This window comes from Gorilla gorilla, chromosome 9 (genome assembly GCF_029281585.2).
Source record: "Gorilla gorilla gorilla isolate KB3781 chromosome 9, NHGRI_mGorGor1-v2.1_pri, whole genome shotgun sequence".
NCBI classification, from domain to species: Eukaryota; Metazoa; Chordata; class Mammalia; order Primates; family Hominidae; genus Gorilla; species Gorilla gorilla.
The window spans coordinates 19,702,792-19,720,152 of record NC_073233.2 but is presented as its reverse complement, the minus strand read 5'-3'; the positions used below and the strand labels follow the sequence as shown (position 1 = coordinate 19,720,152).

Sequence of the window (17,361 nt, the reverse complement as noted above, 5' to 3'; positions counted from 1 at the left end):
TTGACTTCCATAATGGCACTTTCTGTCTGGAGAATTCATTAAGGTATCTTGGTCACAGTACAGTGCAGATTCACACACTTGAAAGCCACTCACACAGGCAGATGTTCACCGCACTCTAGAAATCTAAAGGGTGACTGATAACACCATGCTGATTAACATAATTGACAATTAATTCTCAGTTCTGGCTTCTCTCTCTCCTTCCTGGATTCATCTCGCAGCCTCCTGTCAGGTCTCTGCTGCATTTAGTCCTTCATTGCTCCAATCCAACTGGAACACTAACACTGGATTGATACTTTAGGGAGAAATATTTCATGTCACTAAAATCATAATCATAATAAAACAACTCCAGTGGTTATCCATTGCCTAGCAGTCTCTGACTCACTAGGTAAACTCCGACTTGCCACTTAACCTCACTGAGTTTCCCCAACTGCAAAATGAAAGAGTGGGCTAAATAGAGCCTTGCCTATTTCCAGCTCATGACTCTAAAACCCCCAATCTCAGTGTCCATCACAAAAAAAAAAAAAAAGAAAAGAAAGAAAGAAAGGAAGGAAAAAGAAAATCCCCAATCAAACTCAAATCCCGCATCTAGAGACTGCTGGGAAACAGCCAAGTCCAGTGCCAGTGGTCCAGAGCTCCCATGGCCTTATTTTAAGCCTGGATCTACCACTTATCAGCTGTCACTTTAGGCAAGTCACTAGATGTCTAAAATGGCTTCAGGTTTGGGCCTTCAGTGATCTTCCATACTTAAATTCCCACCATTATTTAAGAACCTTCCATTTTAGGCAAGTCTGTGTCCATGAATGCAAACTGGTCCATTCCTACTTCTGTGCTTTTAATTATGCTGTTTCCACTCAGCCACTTCCTGGAAATACCTGTCCTCACCTTGTCTGTGAATCGAAATCCTACCATCCTTAAAGGTGAAAACCTGACCAGTTCTATGAAGCCTCCTCCCTTCTACAATGCTCATAAAGATGTTCCACAAGGCAATCAAACTGCAGGCTCCTTGGTCACAACAACAATTTCTGCTCTTCCTTTGGGTCTAGTAACATTCTCGGCATATAGACTCACAGATATTTGTTGACTGAATAAATACATGTGTAGTACTATGCCTAAATAAATATGCAACAAATTTTCTTTTAGTTAATGTGGCTCAGCTATAGATTTGCTGCAGTTTGGAGCCAATTAAAGATAACAGAAGATGAACATCAGCAGGGCAGGGACAACCATCATCAGTAAAAGACACTGATATCTGACCAACCTGAAGAATAAGAAAAACACAGATGTCAAAAAGAAATGGCAACCTAAACTCCAAAGTACCTTGCAAGACCAACCTCATAAGCCTATACTGTTAGAGAGTGGAGGAAATTAAAAATTTATCCAAAGCTGAATTCACTTTTTGAAGGAATAAACAAGTATTTATTGAGAGACTTTTCTGTACAGACACTGTTTTCATTGCTAGGGGTATAGCAGAGAACAAGAGATGACATTGCCACTGGTATTCCAGCATCCAAGAAGGCAGGCTAGGTCTAATGCCACCCTCTAGCTCCAAAGTGAAGTCCACGAAGCAGTAACTTCTTGTACCAACTCCTTGCTATGCCTTCAAGTAAGGAAAAAAAGGAACACACCATTCACAACTGACCAAATAGAGGCAGAGCTAAAAGTGCTCTGTCACTCTCTGTGAGGCATCCCTTACCCTAGAATGCACTGGGGAAGTTTGCAGCACAGCACTCTGCACCTAAGTCATTTGAACACTGCCAGTTGAGCTCTGCCACTAACGTCACTTAAATATCAAACCTCTCAAATGGCAGATGTGGCTCATGATGTCGAAAACAAAACTCAGAGGTGGGAAGGGAGGGTGGTAGTTGGCTAAAGGATCAGGTACTTTTCACCACTGCAAAACCTTAGGTTCCTTTCTTCTTTGGAGCAAAAACCTCTTCTATCCTCTAAAACCTTGAAAAAAATTTTTTCTTCCAGCAGGGTACTGAAAATAGCTTTGCATTTAACATTTAAAGTTGTTTTTGATCCCACACTCTTTCAGCTCTGCTCCCTCCTGCAAACTCATTCCATTCCCTAAGGGCACTTATAACTATATTTCATAAGCAGGCAAGCCAGAGTCACCATTTTTATCCCTAAGAGTTAAAAAGAAAAAACAATTTACATAATTATATGGAAGATAAGTTGGCCAAGAACACAGAAATCTTATCTGGACCAAAAGTTCTGGGACAAAATTTCTTTCAACTCATCAAGAAAGATAGCAGATCAAAATCAAGGTTCCTACTGAGAATGTCACTGCAGAGCTCTACACATGGGAACTGCTTGAGTTCCTCATTGCTGAGTGCCATATACTTCTTCAAGAAGAAATCAGAGGCAGCCATTTGAGGGCAGGTTTGAACAATGAAGTATATCTATGTTTCCCTGCTATGGTGAGAAAACAATAGGATTTTACAGCCAAGAAGAACCTGAGAAATCAAAGTTCAAAGAGGATAACTTACTCAAAGTTACTCAGCCAGTCAGTGGCTGGGCCCAGTCTGGAGCCCAGGCCTCTCCCAGCTCCCAGTCCGGAGTTTTCCCCACTCTCTGCCCTACTGTCTCATTTATAACACATGAAACCAAATCTTAAAGGTATAAAGGTAAAAAATCCCTTCTATAAAAGTTTAACAGACTGAAAATACAGTAGGAGAAGTGACTGAGGTAAATGGGTCCTATGATTGCTAACAGCAAATGAGGTACAATGCTACTGAGAGGAGGGTCTACCAGCAGAAGGCTTGACGACTGCTGATACCAACCAGTATGTTTTCAGCTACAGTCACCACTAAATAGCTTTTGAGGGCTCGCCTAGAAACTACATCGCTATTTAGTTCATTGTTTCCTATAGAAAAATTTATCCCAAGTTTCCATCTAGTGCCTTACAAATAAACTTTTGGAACAAAACCTGTTTTTAAGATGGTTGTGCACGTGAAGCAGAATTATGAGGTCTAAAGTTCTGCACTAAACACAATTAAAACAGTAATATTTGGTGAAACATGCTAGGAGTGCATTTATAAGAAAACCCTTCAAACCCTTAATTTGTTTATATGCAATATAATGTTTTATTAAAAGCCTTCTAAGCAGGGTATGATAAATTACTATTTTATAAAACTACTATTTTATAATATATAACCAACGACAAATGCTATAATTCTGTATGTAAGTATTTACAAGGCCTTCCTAACACTGGGCTCAGGGTTAAAGGGAGTATAAAAGAGGCAGAAAACATCTGTACACAAGCAGCTCATAATTGAGTCACACTAGCCTTTACTTTCCTCAAAAATATCAAGCACCTTTCAACCCCAGGGCCTTTACACGTGCTGTTCTCTCTTCCTGGGATACTTTCCCCCAGATCTTTCTGAAGCTAAGCTCAAATGTCACCTCCTCAGAGAGGTCTCCCCTGTGATCTAGATAAGGTACCCTCCCTCCCACCATACCTCATCGCTACTGCTTTACTCTATTTGCTTGCTATCCTAGCACTCCTAGCACTTCTCACAACAAGGCATGAATGTGTTTCACTATTCATCATCTGTCTCCTCCTGCTGGCCCCTTGTTTTGTTCACTGCTGTATCCTCAGTGCCCACAACAGTGCTACGCATCCAATAAACTTCAAGTAACTGAGTGAAACTGGAGAGTGGGAAGTGAGCGTAAGATAATTAACCATGAAACAATTAAAAAATGAGACAACTGGCCATCCTGATTCAGTATGATATGGTAATTTGCTCATTATGACATACCCCTGCTTCTGAACGAACGAATGGTTGGCAATCAAGAGCAAAAAGGAGAGCACACACAAAGGGAACAAATGTCATCAGAGGTACCTCACAGAGAAGTGAGATCCAAGGCAGGCACGGGCAAGGAAGAGAGGCCTCAAGGGAACAATTTAAGCAAAGACCCCGCTAGCCAGAGGGAGAGTGTGAAGTGAGGTGGCCTAGGGAGGACAGCGGAGAGGCAAGGAGGACTGAACCTCGGGCACAGGGCTGTGGCTGGGAATGCAGGTTGAGCGGGGAAGCGGGGCTGGGGAGGAGGAACAGGACCAGACGCTGGAGAGCCTGGAAGACTGGACACAGGGGTGCCACCTGCACGCCACTGGCACCAGGGCTGTTCTTAGCAGGCAAAGCTGGCCTGTCATCTGGGAAGATTGAAAGGAGTTGAGCAGAGCAGAAAACTGGTCAAAAGATGACCTGGGTGGTCTAAGTACGAGGGGCAAAAACAGCTTCTTCCCTCTGCTTGGGTGTGAGAAAGATACAAGTGAGCAAGATGCGAAGGCATCCCCCACCCTCCGCCAAAAAAAAAAAGACAATTTCCAGAGCATCTCACAGTACCACACCATGGCAGATTCAGGCCAACTTCCCATCCATCCTGCTCCCGGTGCACTCAAGAAAGGCAGAGCTCAGGACGAGAGCTCTGAGGGCAGGGCACGTCCTTCCATGCCTCCCAAATCTGAGGTTAATTATATTCAGGACGGCCTGTGTTTATTATCTTTTTATTCTTTGAAAAAAAAAAGTGGTATCTAATTTCACTGTGCAGTATATATTTGAACATTATATAACACATTTTTATGTAACAGGTTCTTGACATAAAACAATGTGTCCCTTACTATCTAAATGTATTTGGGGAACAACTGGCATTAAAAAAATATATATACACATATACATATATATATATATACACGTATATATATACGTATATATATACATATATATATACGTATATATACACGTATATATATACATATATATATACGTATATATATGTGTATATATACACACACACACACACACACACACCCCAACACTGTGGATATACCAAGGTTGTGGACGTTGGTCTTCAGGGAGAAAAGGACGAAGGTGAGGGACCTTTGAAAAGGTCCCCTCCCCAGTGAGGAGCTCTGCAGATGGCTAGATGAGGGTGGGAGGTGGGGTTAGTGAGTTATGTTAAAAGGTTCATCTCACACAAGGAGCTGCCTGGGGAGGAGCTGGCTGAGCCACAGGGGGCCTGGGTCAGAGCAATGCTGCAGAGAAAGCAGGAGGAGGCCAGAGAGACAGCCATGCATAACAGGATGTGAGGAGAATGTTCACAAGCCCCTGGAGCTGCTGCTCAGGTAGCATCCAGGTCCACATCCCTTATGCGGAGGGTTTCAGCCAGCTCCGCTCTAAAAGAGGCTCATACCAGGTTTGTCAACAATAAGACTGGTTCCCAATTGCTGTCGGCCTACTAGGCTCCTGGCATGGTGCGGCTGAGTGACGTAAGGGATATAACGGGGTGTTTCCTCCCAGCAGGAATCTACTAGGGTGTTACAGGGCAGACTCTGGAGTTCACCAGCACAAATTGTGCCCCAAGCCATAACAGCTGAGTGATCTTGGGCAGTTTATAAAACCACCTCATTTGTGAAGTAAGGATAATAGTACCTGCCTCATGTAGTTGTTTTGGGGTTTAAATGAGTTAATAAGCAAAGGTGACTCACATATCTGCTGGCACATAGAAAGTGTTCAATAAATGTTAGCTGCTATTATCGTAATAATTATTATTCCTATTTTGCACTCAGAGAAGCTAATTAACTTGCCCAGGTCACACATTTCAAACAGTGATTGAAGGAATAAATACAAGCCAATGCTTCATCCAGTATACGCACAAAACCCAGTGGGTAGAGCATTAGCCAAATATTAAATTAGGCAGACCAGCCATCCCCTTCTTTAACCAGGCTAGATAAAGAATTAGTTTACACTATTTAAAAGGACAGCACATACTCCGGTAAAAACCGCTCTCCATTACATGCCAGTACTCAACGTTCCCCTGCAGCAAAGATGACTAAACCTTATCCAATCTTATCTCCCCCTGAGGTTAAGTCCCCAATTCAAACCCTCCTTCCATGCAGACCTAAGTACTTACGGCCATGTCCACTTATGGCCCTGTTGCACCCCCACCTCTATGCGGTGTGCATCCTGTTCCCTCCACCTGCTCCGTCCCTGAGTGCCCACCCCATCCCATCTCCTCCTCCACAAGATCAATGTGCATTGGACAACCATGGCCTAAAGGCTCCCTGTGCCTGTCATTTTGGAAAAAGCAAGATAAACTTCTCCCAGAATGCTCAGCCTGAGCGAGCAGGCGAGACATTTTCAGAGACAGCCCAACACAATATGGAATGCAGCAGAACCTAAGAGAATTGGAGAAAAATCAATGTGGACATTGCTGCCAGGTGTGGGGAGGAAGGAAAACAAAATGAAGAAATAGTGCTGCAGGACCAAGGCCCTGGGTCCTAAAAGCAGAGGAGGATTTGGACACGTGAAAATTGAGGGATGGACTGGGCCAAGGGCTGCTACAGGGAATGGACAGCCCCTCAGCTTGACTGCAGTGTCCAGGCACATGGCAAGGTCTGGCAGACAGGCAGGCTGAATGTGGAGACCACTACAAACCAGGCCAAGGCACCCCGGCAAGACAACGAAGAGCAGCAAGACTGACAGCAACATTCACTGAGTGTTTGCGATGTGCCATGAATAGATTGGCACACTTTTTCCAATGCTTTAACTCATTTGATCCACACCTCAACTCTCTGATGTACGGGCTACTATGATCCCAGTTTATAGATGAGGACACCAAGGCACAGAGAGCAAAAGAAACTTGACCACAAGTCAAGAAGCCAGGAGGGAATACTTAGGATGTGAAATCTGGCTCCAGAGTCTGTATGCTAAACTACCCAACCAAACTGCCTTTGAGGACAGCCTGGGGAATGAAGGGATGTAGGCTCCAGCGTGTCATGAGGACTCAATGTGACAGTGCTTGCAAGCAGTCTGCAAACCTGTAACTCCGAGACAACAAATGCAGATTACAGGCTGCCATTCATGTCCACAACGGACCTGCTAGCAGAACACAGGAAAGACAGGTCAGGGCTAGAGAGGGGACCCCAGGCCACGGACAGTGTGAATAGCAGAAGCTAGGACAGACATTTATCTTTACAGGGGTGCAGGAAGAGAATCGAGAAACCAGCGTGACCCAAAGGCTGAGAGAGGAAAGGATTTCAAAGGACAAAAAACAAGTGAGGTAAAAGCTTCAAAGGGGCTGAGCACAGTGACTCATGCCTGTAATCCCAGCACTTTGGGAGGCCAGTGCAGGTGGGTCACTTGAGCCCAGGAGTTTGAGACCAGCCTGGGCAACACGACAAAACTCCATCTCTAATAAAAATACAAAAATGAGCCAGGTGTGATGGCACGTGCCTGTAGGCTCAGCTACTCTGGAGGCTGAGGCAGGAGGATCACCTGAGACTTGGGAGGCTGCAGTGAGCCACGATTGCACCACTGCACTCCAACCAGGCAAGACTGAGACCCTGTCTAAAAAAATAAAAAAAATACTGCAAAGGGGCCAAGAACAACCACTCAGGAATAAGGATGGGCAGATGGGCCCCAGGAACTCAAGACAAAGTTTTGGAGAAAACTTTGAGAAGAAATATAAAGAAAGGTGGTAGAGAGAGAAGCCAGAGGGCAGGTACTAAGAATGGAGCAGGAGATGGGAGAGTGGGGGAGGCTGGCAGGAGGGAGGAAAGAGAGGCATACGAACCCAGGGTACCAAGTAAAGACACATGTAAATTGCCTGGCACACAGCAGGCTCACCACAAGTCTGTCTCTGCCTCTTCCATCCTTCCTCTCCTAAGTCAAGCCTAAGGTTTTCAGGGTGGGGCAGGGGAGACTAAGGACAAACAGCACAAATAATATTCTAGTGATAGGACCCGGGTAGAGGTGAGAAGGAATGGCAGCTGGCACAAAGGAAAGGCTTCCTGTGTGCCAGGCCTTTTACATGCACCATCTCCCTTAATCCTCACACAGACTCCACGAGGCAGGCACTGCCATTACACCAAGAGGAGAAACCTGAGGTCAAAGGAGTCAAGCACACATCCAAGGCCACACAGCCCAAACCTGAGCCATGGATTCTTCTGCCACCAGAGCCCAGGCACTTGCCTATGGTGAGAGGCCAAGAAAAGGAACAGAGGAGAGGTCCATTTGCTTTCTCTGAATTGGGAGGAGAGGAGGGGACGATGGGGATAGAGACAGGACATTTTGGGCGGGAAGTAAGAGATGCTGAGGGCGTTGAGTCAGAGCAGGTCTTATTTCATGAGAGGGAGAAGAAAAGACAAGGTGGGTATTTGGGATAAATCTGAGTCTTGTGATAAGGTGACAATGAAAAAAGACTGTGGAGAAGGATAACATGCCTGTGTCCCTAGCTCCCAACTAAACCTCAAGGTCTAGAAAGGATATTTTACTTCCCTGCAAGTACCTACTTTAGTTATCATGATGCTTCCTAAAATCACTGCATGTAATCACGGGGCTGAAACTGTTTATTTAATATTGATTTTCCTACCACAGTGAGAGTTGATGATGAAATCACGAAGAAAGCTCAGATACATTATAACCCTTACACCAAAGAGAGATATTAACTATCTAGTTTTTACCTTTTCATATGCAGTTTTGTTAATACAGCCAAATCTTTCTATGGTGCTTGTCCATCTTTTAGCATATAAATTCCACAGAGATTGTTGGTGTGAAGGGATAAACCTGAAAACACGGCCACTTCCTTTTCCTGCCCTGTGGCATGCAAACCTCTTCTGCAAATAGCAGACAAACTCGTAAGTAGTCATCATTTTATAAATCATTTTGAAATGGATTCTTTAAAACACCATCTGTTGATCTGCTTAACTTTCTTATGAAAATAGGGCTTCAGCTCAGATATTCTGGAGGTGCCAGGAGGTAAATACCAACCTGAATTCAAATGTATTAAATATTTAGAGACTTACAGAACTTCAAAAGAGAGGAACCTTTGAGATCACCTATTTCAACCGTCTTACTTTCCATCAGAGGCAAACACAACCTAGAAAACTTTAATAACTTGCCCCAACTGGAACGGCCATGAGAGCCCAAGCCTAAACTAGAACCAGGATGTCCAGCTCCTAACTCCCAGGTTAGTGCTTTTCTACCAGATCTGTTCGTTCTTCAGAGGGTTGAATAAAGAACAAATTTAACTGCAGTTTTAACTTATTGTTATCATTCACTGGCTGCATCTACAATCAAAATCAAAATGCTTCTACAGACCCAGCTTCAGATGATACAGGCAATTTCAAATCCTGTCCAGGAAATTTCCAAACCTTCTAAATATGTTCTATAAGCTGTGTTAAAGACTTATCAGTAAAGTGATCTGAGTAACAAAACATGGACTGAAAGACTGAATTTTGTATTTTCAAAAATATTTGGGAATTCCATTGATATGGAAATCAAATATAACACCAGCGAATTTTTTTAAGTCTTGCAAGCACAGAGAGCATGATATTATTCAAAACTGCTCAGGAGCAGCAATGATTATTTTAAGCTCATGATTCAACGGGTACATTAATTAAAAACTCCACCAACCCAAATTGACAGATCTGGATATCAATGAGACCAGAAAAATTAAAATAATAGTTGTCATTTAAAAATAGATTAAAGGGGTGAACAACAGCAGATGTCAGAAGGACAAATGACAAGCAAGCAGGTGTCGTGGGAAATGAATGCATCTAAGGGGCAGCTTTTATGGATGTTTAATAAAACGACGATGCTGGAAATACGGGTATACGGGTAGTGTCAAGAAAAGCTTGTTCACAAATACGGAATCTGATTTTTGGAAGCTGGGTGAGAAAACTTGGCTAATAATTCCTCGCTGAGGAGTAGCGGTGGAAGAAGGGAGAAGAGACCGCAAGCGCCAAAGCGCCAAAACAACGCTAGGTGACCGGGAAGGGGCCGAGGCGGAGAGGGGAGAGGGGTCAGGAGGTGCGGGGTGCGCGGCGGCAGCGGGTCTCTCACCGGCCGGCGAGAACTTGACAGCAGGCGCCGGTGTCCAGCACACCCCTTCCCTCCCCAGCTCCTGCCGGCGGGCACCTGCGCTCACCCCGCTGCCGGCTCTCGCGACCCCTCGGGGAGGCTAACATGCGCCCCACAAGGTCGACGTTCACCTCTACCTTCCTCGTCTTCTTCCAAGCAAACGGGAAGCTCTCTGGGATGTCAACGCCCGGCAATAGCCGAGCGGGAACCTTTTCTTCCCTGACATCTGTCAAACCCGGAGCTGGAGCCAGGCTCGCTGCGCCCTCCGCGGAGCTCTGGGACTCCAAGGCCGGCCCGCACCCGGGCTCCGGGCGACATCCCCACGCCGACGCGCACCTGCCCGCAGACCCACGGGGCATCCTTGAGGGCCGCCCAGGACCTGGACGGCACAGGCCCCACGAAAGTTCGCAGGCTGGGGTCGGCCCCGTGCCGGCCGGGGATTCCCGGGTGCAGCGCCAGCCCTGGCTACAGGGCCGAAGGGGCGGGCGGACTTGGACTCCCCAAGCCCGACGGAGACGCCCTCCCCGCCCCCACCCAGCCTCGCGGGCTCCCGAAAGGGAAGTGAAGCGGGGAGGAAGGGCAGACGCGGCACCGTTCGCCCAACGCCCTTGAGGGGCAGCCGCCAGGCATGGTCCCCTCGGGGATCCCCGAAGCTCCCGGGGATACATCTAGGAGTCCTCCTTGGCCGAGTCACTGCCCCCAAGAGCAGAGCTATCCCTTTAAGAGGCAGCTAGCTGCCCCCTCCCCCCGCCAGGTAGCGATGCCCACGGAAGGGCGGTGGGTACTCCAGCGAACACTTTCCCGGCCCCTTTAACGGCTCCTGCAGCACCTCTGCCTGCCCTAGCCCGCAGCGGCAGCCCCCGCGAGGAGGATGGGGGCGGACGGGCGCGGCGCCTTTAAGGGGCGCAGCCTCCCCACGGCCCGGGTGGGGGCAGGGAGCGGTCACGGGCCCTTTAAGGCCGGCAGCGGGCACGTCGGGCAGGGTTCTTCGGCGGCCGGGTTGCCCCCGGGGCGGCGGCAGGGGCGCAGCGCCCGCGAGGGTGCTAACGGCCCCCGACGGGGTGCGCGGGATCGCGCCGCTGGCCGCCGCCGGCCTGACACTCACCGTGGCTCGCCGGGAGCGCCCGCGCCCGCGCCCGCACTCGGATCCCGCGGCGGCGGCGGCGGTGAGTCCGGCGCGGGTAAACAGGCACCTCCGTCCCTGACCTACTTTCTGCCTTCCCTAAATGTCGCACCACTAACCTACTTTCCGACCAATCCGCTCCCCGCCGGCCCAGGCCCGGCCCCCCGCCCACCAATCGCTGTGCCCAACCCCCCTTCCCCGCCCACCAATGGAGGAGCCGCGGAGCCCGGATACCTGCCTCTTCCCGCCAGCCAATCCGAACGCCCGAAGGGAGCCGGTCCCGGCGGCCGCCCCCAGCCAATCCGCGCGTGGCTCGGCAGCCCGCTGGCCAGTTGTGTGGCGGCTAGAGAGGCCGCTGACCAATGGCGAGGCGGCGGGGGCCGGTTTACCTGCTACTTTCCTGCCACCAATCATTTGGCGCACAGGAGCGCACGCCCCGAGGAGAGGACCAATCCGCGCGCGCTCCCTGGTTTCCTCGCCCCTGCCCTCTCCCTTTCCCCTTAGGTCTCCCACTAGCCGCGGCCACTGCGGTGCCCAAGCCGCGCTCCTCGGGGTCGCCCGGGATGTCCCTCTTCTCTGGGTACCCTGCCGGCTGGCGTCTGGCCGCCCGCCCTCACCCCTCCTCCTTCTCCTTCTCCACTCCGGGCATTCCGACGAAAAGCAGCAGTTCCTGACTCCCTCCCTCCCTCCGGCTCCATCTAGGAAACCAATTTTAGGAACGTTGAGTGCCAGACCCTTCCTAAAATCCCTGGTTTGCCAAAGTCTAAACGAGAGAACGGATGCTTAGTATTTCTAGTAGGCATTTCCACCCCGAGGACTGCAAGTGTTCTCACGTTCTTTGCGTTCGTCATGACCTCCAAGTGTCCCACTGGAGCTGTCATTCCCGTAGTTCCAAAGAGAATACTCGAGCGCGGAGCGATTCCATTGCATTTCCTTCCAGTAGCCTGGTTTTGACCACTTACTGAGGGGTAGACACCAGCCCCGCGGCAGCGCTCTCTGCTGCAAAAAGCTGTCTACGGAGCAAGACGGAAGGAAACAGTTACAGAAAATATAAATTTGATAACGACATGCGACTCGGTTGCTGAGAGGACAGAGAAAGTGACTTATTTTTGCATCTCAGGCACTTTATAGAGGGCCTTTAGCACAAAGAACTCCCGGCTCTTCCAGATGTTAAACTCCCTGAATAGAAGGACAGGGTCTTCTTTTTCGTTATCCATCATGCCAGTTCTCCTTTAGCGCTGGGGTAGGGTGGAGTGGTGGGGGCGGGGCTGGCACCCAACAAGTGCACCATAAATATCTGTTGGCTGGATACATGAACAAATGGAATTAAATAAATTGGCCTCATTCTGTTACCCAGACTGGCCCCCGTGACTCTAGACTTCTAGCCTGGTAAGTTCCTTGAACACAGACACTGCGTTTTTTAATCTTTGTAACACCATTGCCCATCCCCAGCTCATTGACAGGCACGGAGTGCCCAATATGTGCTTGTGGTCTGAATGCTGACTGTTTTCGAGGTCAAGCAACTCCGTCGGTAGCTTGCTATTTTTCCGAAGTTTACACGCAGGTGGAATCTTATTGCTCCTTTGTCTCTGCCCCCATTTCATGAGGAGATCACTCTAGGTAAGTGGGACTTAAGCGAAGCACTTGACAAGATATCATGGACAAGATGAAGAAATATGGGCTGGATGCTAGTATCCTTAATTGGACTAATAACTGGTTAAGTAACCATAATCTAAAGATGCTGATTAATGAGTCCACGTTGACCGAAAAGAAGATTGCAGGGAGTCAACATTCCAGCAGCACCTACTACGTACCAGACACTGTGCTAAATACTTTCCCCTCATGTTCTCCCTTAATCTTTATAACCACACTGTGAGGAAGCTTTTATTGCCCCATTTTACAGATGGGGAAACTGAAACTCAGAATTTAGCTAGCTGGCCAAAGGTCACACAGTAGGTGGCAGAGCCGTGATTCAAACCAGACTTTCTCTTTTTATTTCAAAGCCTCTATACCACACCAGTTACCCTCAGAATGACAGAAGCCTCTCTCCCAGGTCCAGACATCAGAACTTTTATCAGTGTCCTGAAGGAAAATCCAGAAGATTCGCATCACATGTCCAGATGACACAAAGCCAGGAGGGGAAGAGACGCTATTACACCAACCACATACAATATTGGAGCAGTGGGCTGACTCTAACAGGGGTAAATGTGGAGTCCCACCCTGTGTGAAGCCAGCCGGAGGCAGAGGTGTCTTAGATGCTTATAGGAGCAAGATAAAGGGTCTTAGGTGACAAATAATCTGAGTCCACAGTGAATTGTGGCTGCCAAAATAAATAAACGCTCTTAGGCTGCATCAATGGAAGTCTGACATGTAAAGCAAGATAGGTGTTGTTGTGCTGCCCAGTGTTGGTCAGTACCCACATGAAGTATTGTCTGCAGTTAAGATTTGGCAGAAAGAAATTATCTACATGCACAAGTAGAGGGACCAGGATGTAAAGAGGCTAGAAACTATGTCATATGAGGAAATATTAAAGGAAGCAGAAGGTTTTGCCCCAGGGGTACAAGGTAACTGTCTTGATATATGTGAAGAACTGTCAAATAGAAGAGAAATTAAACTTATACTTCAGGGCCTTAAGGGGTTGAAGGAGAACCTGTGGGTAGAAACTCTAGAATGAATCAATATGAACAATTTTCTAACAGCTAGAGCATCCTCTGCCTTGATTAATTGAGTTTCTTGTCACAAAAAATGTCCAAGTGAGAACTGGATTACCATGCAGTGGGAGGCGGGCTGAAATAGGTGTCTTTTTGGACTCCCTTCCTCTGAGATTCTCATCTTGTACCCTGGCTTTCCTCTTTTAAAGGTTATCACCCTGCCTTATCCTACCCTCAGTGGCCAAGCAACTGTCTTCCCTCATGTGCACCTGTTTTTCCCTGTGTAATTACACCTTTCTTTGTGTTTCTCTCTGTTGGAGATCCCAAACACCTCCTTCCACTACCACCTAACTTCCCTTTTCTTTTCTACTTTCCAGGATACTGAACTTTCAATTCTTAGGGCACTGCTAAGGTCAAAATATTGTCCTCAATGTAAATTTTACTGGGCATGAGTAGAATCATGTGGATAAAACGAAGATAAGAGAGAGCATTTATTTGCACCTACTGTGTACCAGATGCTTTAAATACATTATTTAATATAATCCTCATGTTAACCCTAGCAGTTGATATGCTTGCCCTCCACACTTGCTAGCTGGATGACTTTTATCAAATTGCTTAACCTCTTTGTACCTCAGTTTCCTCATCTGTAAAAGGGGGATAATCTAGTATCTACTTCATAGGGCTGTTATAAGAGTTCAATGTGATGATAGATGGAAAGCCCTTAACACAGTGCCTGGCATACAGTCAAGATGTGATACATATTAGGTATCACTCTTAACAATTCTATGAAATAGATATTTCTTGCTCCCGTTTTACAGATGAAGTTAGTGAGGATAAAGTAGTATAATCTACAGTAGTTTCCCTGACTCTGATCCAATGAATAGATCCATTAGAATTACCTGGGGAGTTTTAAAAAATACAGACTTCTGAGTCCTGTTCTGGAAGATTCTGATTGCGTTTCTTTGGGATTTGACATTTGTGAATGGTTTGATCTGTTAACCAAGGTTGACATCTGGGTGTACAAAAAATGGGAATTAAAAAAAAATCAGGCATTAATGAGTTAACCAGTGTTTATAGCTTTTTCAGCTGCTTTTGAAAAGACCTTCCTTGACTCTTTTTTTAATGGGATGGCCATAGCAGCTCAGAATGGGAGAGCAGTAATACCTCATTTGGAATGTGTCCTAGACTGTGTAATTAGGCTTTAGACTAGATCTTGCTTGCAGACATGGCCAAGATTCCAAAGATCTTGGTGCTCAGATGTGAAAGGGGCTTTTCCGTTTGGCTAGAGGAAGCTAAAGCACCAGTGGCCACATGGCTTCTCAACAGAAGCTCTGAAGAACAGATAGACACTGTCTTCAAAAAACTGGCATCAATTTTGCCCTGCTTCACTGGGATGAGCAGACTAGAGTTCACTTTCCGGAGAATATAAAAGAAAGGAAGAATCCATTATAGTTAGTATAGCAAAGTGAAGTGTTCAGGCAAGCCATTTCAGAAATGCATTAGCTCAAAAAAATTTACAATATGCTTTTGAAAAAGAAAAGAAGGGATAGACTGGGGGAATCTGATCTCATATATTATCAAAGTGTACTATTAAACTGTGGTAATAAAATAGTCTGGTATTAGTATAGAAACAGACCAATAGACGAATTAAAAGGCATAGCATCCAGAAATAGACCCAAAGTATAGGAAAATTGAATTATAAAGTGAATTTTAAAGGATTGGGAAGAAGATGGATTTTTCAATAAATGCTATTGAAACAACTAGCTAGCCATAGGGAAACACATAAAATTTGCCCCCTACCCTGTACTTACATTAAAACATAAATCATAGGAAAAGAGAATTTAAGTGCGTATAATCAAACCTATAAAAACACTAGAAAAAAATATGAGTAGAAGTTCTATAATCTTCAAAGGCCCATCTAAGCCTAACACAAAATCCAGAGGCCATGAAAATAAAGGTGGATTTCATACATGCACACACACACACTCTCCATATAAACGAAATAAAGGAACAACTAGCATGCAGGCCCCACACCACATTATTAATGCACCATATACACATTCCAGTTAATAAGTCAGCAGCTGGCATGGTGAGATGTAAGCAGTGATGTCATTTAACCTGTCATTGATAGAATTACTCCTTATAAAGAGCTACTCCTTGTAACATTGTCTTACTTCATTGGCCCTCTCTTTCTCATTTGGTATTTTAAAAATAAAAGTTTATAATCACCAAGCACGATCTCCAGCATCAAAGGTTGTTTAGATCCTCTGCAGTGAACTCTGGGTTCTTTGCTCCACTCATATAAAAGCTACAGACTCAGAATTTACCTAAGGAAAACTCTCATCCTGCATACAGATGTGTGTGCATTGTAAGAATGACTGCTACTCAAATCTCTCCTTTCTCTTTGGAAGAACAAGAACATCTATTGCTTTTTTTTTAGATTATGAAACCAATTTACATTTGTGATCAAAAATTTGGAAAGCACACACATAAAGAAGAAAATAAAAATAATCTATAATTCCATTAAGCGGATATAACCCACATTAAAATATCAATGTATTTTTTTCTGTAACTATATCCTATTTTGACCTAATTTTTTTCTTTTTCAGAGACAGAGTCTTGCTATGCTGCCCAGGCTGGACTCGAACTTCTAGACTCGAGCAATCCTCATGCCTCAGCCTCCCAAGTGGCTGAGACTATAGGCATGCCACCACACCCAGCTCTTTTGATGTAATTTTTATCACATCAAAGTTTTGTCATCTTGCTTTTAAAAAATTATCACATGCATTCTCTCTTGTTATTGAGCCTCCTTCTACAACAGGCTGTCTAATGGCTGCAGCATTTTTATTGTATGGAGAAACTATACCTCATGCAAAACTCTCTCATTGAAAGCATTCACATAGTTCCTAATGTTTCTTTATTATACAGATGGCCCTGGGCTCACAGTGGTTTGATTTACGATTTTTCTAGTTTATGATTGGTATATTGAGATATTAAATGTATTTTCAACTTTCAGTATTTTTGACTTGCCATGGGTTTTTCGGGACATAACCCCATCGTAAGTTGAGGCTCATCTGTAAACAGTTTTGAAAAGAACATCCTTTGGGATTTTTAAACCTCAGGGCCCTCTGGAAGCTGTAGGCTAATGGGACTGGCCCATAGCTTTCCTACTCTACTTCATTACCACACTGGGTTTCAAAGAATCAGCTGGTATAGATAGGAAATACAACTTACATATTTTTTTCTTATAAGGTTTCAATGTTATCTCCTCCTGCTGCTGCTTCTCTCTCTGCCATAGAACTTATTTTAAAGACATGGAAAATTATATGCACTTGAGTTAAATACAAAACCACAAGTGACTATAGCTTGATAAGTGGTCTTTGGGAAATTTATGAGCCAAAATCTGTGTCATAAATTGATAGCACTCCAGCTAACAAAAGATTGACAATAAAACTTACTGTAAATAAAACTATCTAAATCTTGAGTATGAATAAAGTCCATTAGTTTGGGTTGTATTTTTATTATTGTTGTTTTTGACTCCTGTGCTGCATGTACATTTTCTTTTATTCATCTACTGCAAAATCATACATTTGCACATTTACCAGAGAAGGGCAAGAAAATATAATCAAGTGATATTACTTCTTAGACCTTGGAAGATTTGGATAGGTGAGAAAGGTGAAAGTCAACAGCCAAAAAAGAAAGAAAGAAAGAGAGAAAG

General features: G+C 45.4%; 1 protein-coding gene and 1 long non-coding RNA gene across 11 annotated transcripts in view; one reads left to right on the top strand and one right to left on the bottom strand.

Moving 5' to 3' along the window:
* Positions 1–11,041, bottom strand: part of BMAL1 (basic helix-loop-helix ARNT like 1) — a 108,813-nt gene extending 97,772 nt beyond the window's left edge. For 8 of the 10 annotated variants that reach the window (XM_055356504.2, XM_063710977.1, XM_063710979.1 and 5 more), the window contains exon 1: positions 10,975–11,038. The gene's annotated coding sequence lies outside the window, so the exon portion shown is untranslated. Of the gene's footprint in view, positions 1–10,974 lie in introns of all 10 variants that reach the window. The other 2 variants (XM_063710981.1, XM_063710984.1) reach the window with 2 other exon arrangements.
* Positions 11,042–12,333: 1,292 nt separating this feature from the next.
* On the top strand, positions 12,334–17,158 carry LOC109028927 (uncharacterized). Its single transcript, XR_010135433.1, has 2 exons — positions 12,334–12,612; positions 16,253–17,158. It is a non-coding gene; the product is annotated as an uncharacterized lncRNA (long non-coding RNA).
* Positions 17,159–17,361: the final 203 nt, after the last annotated feature.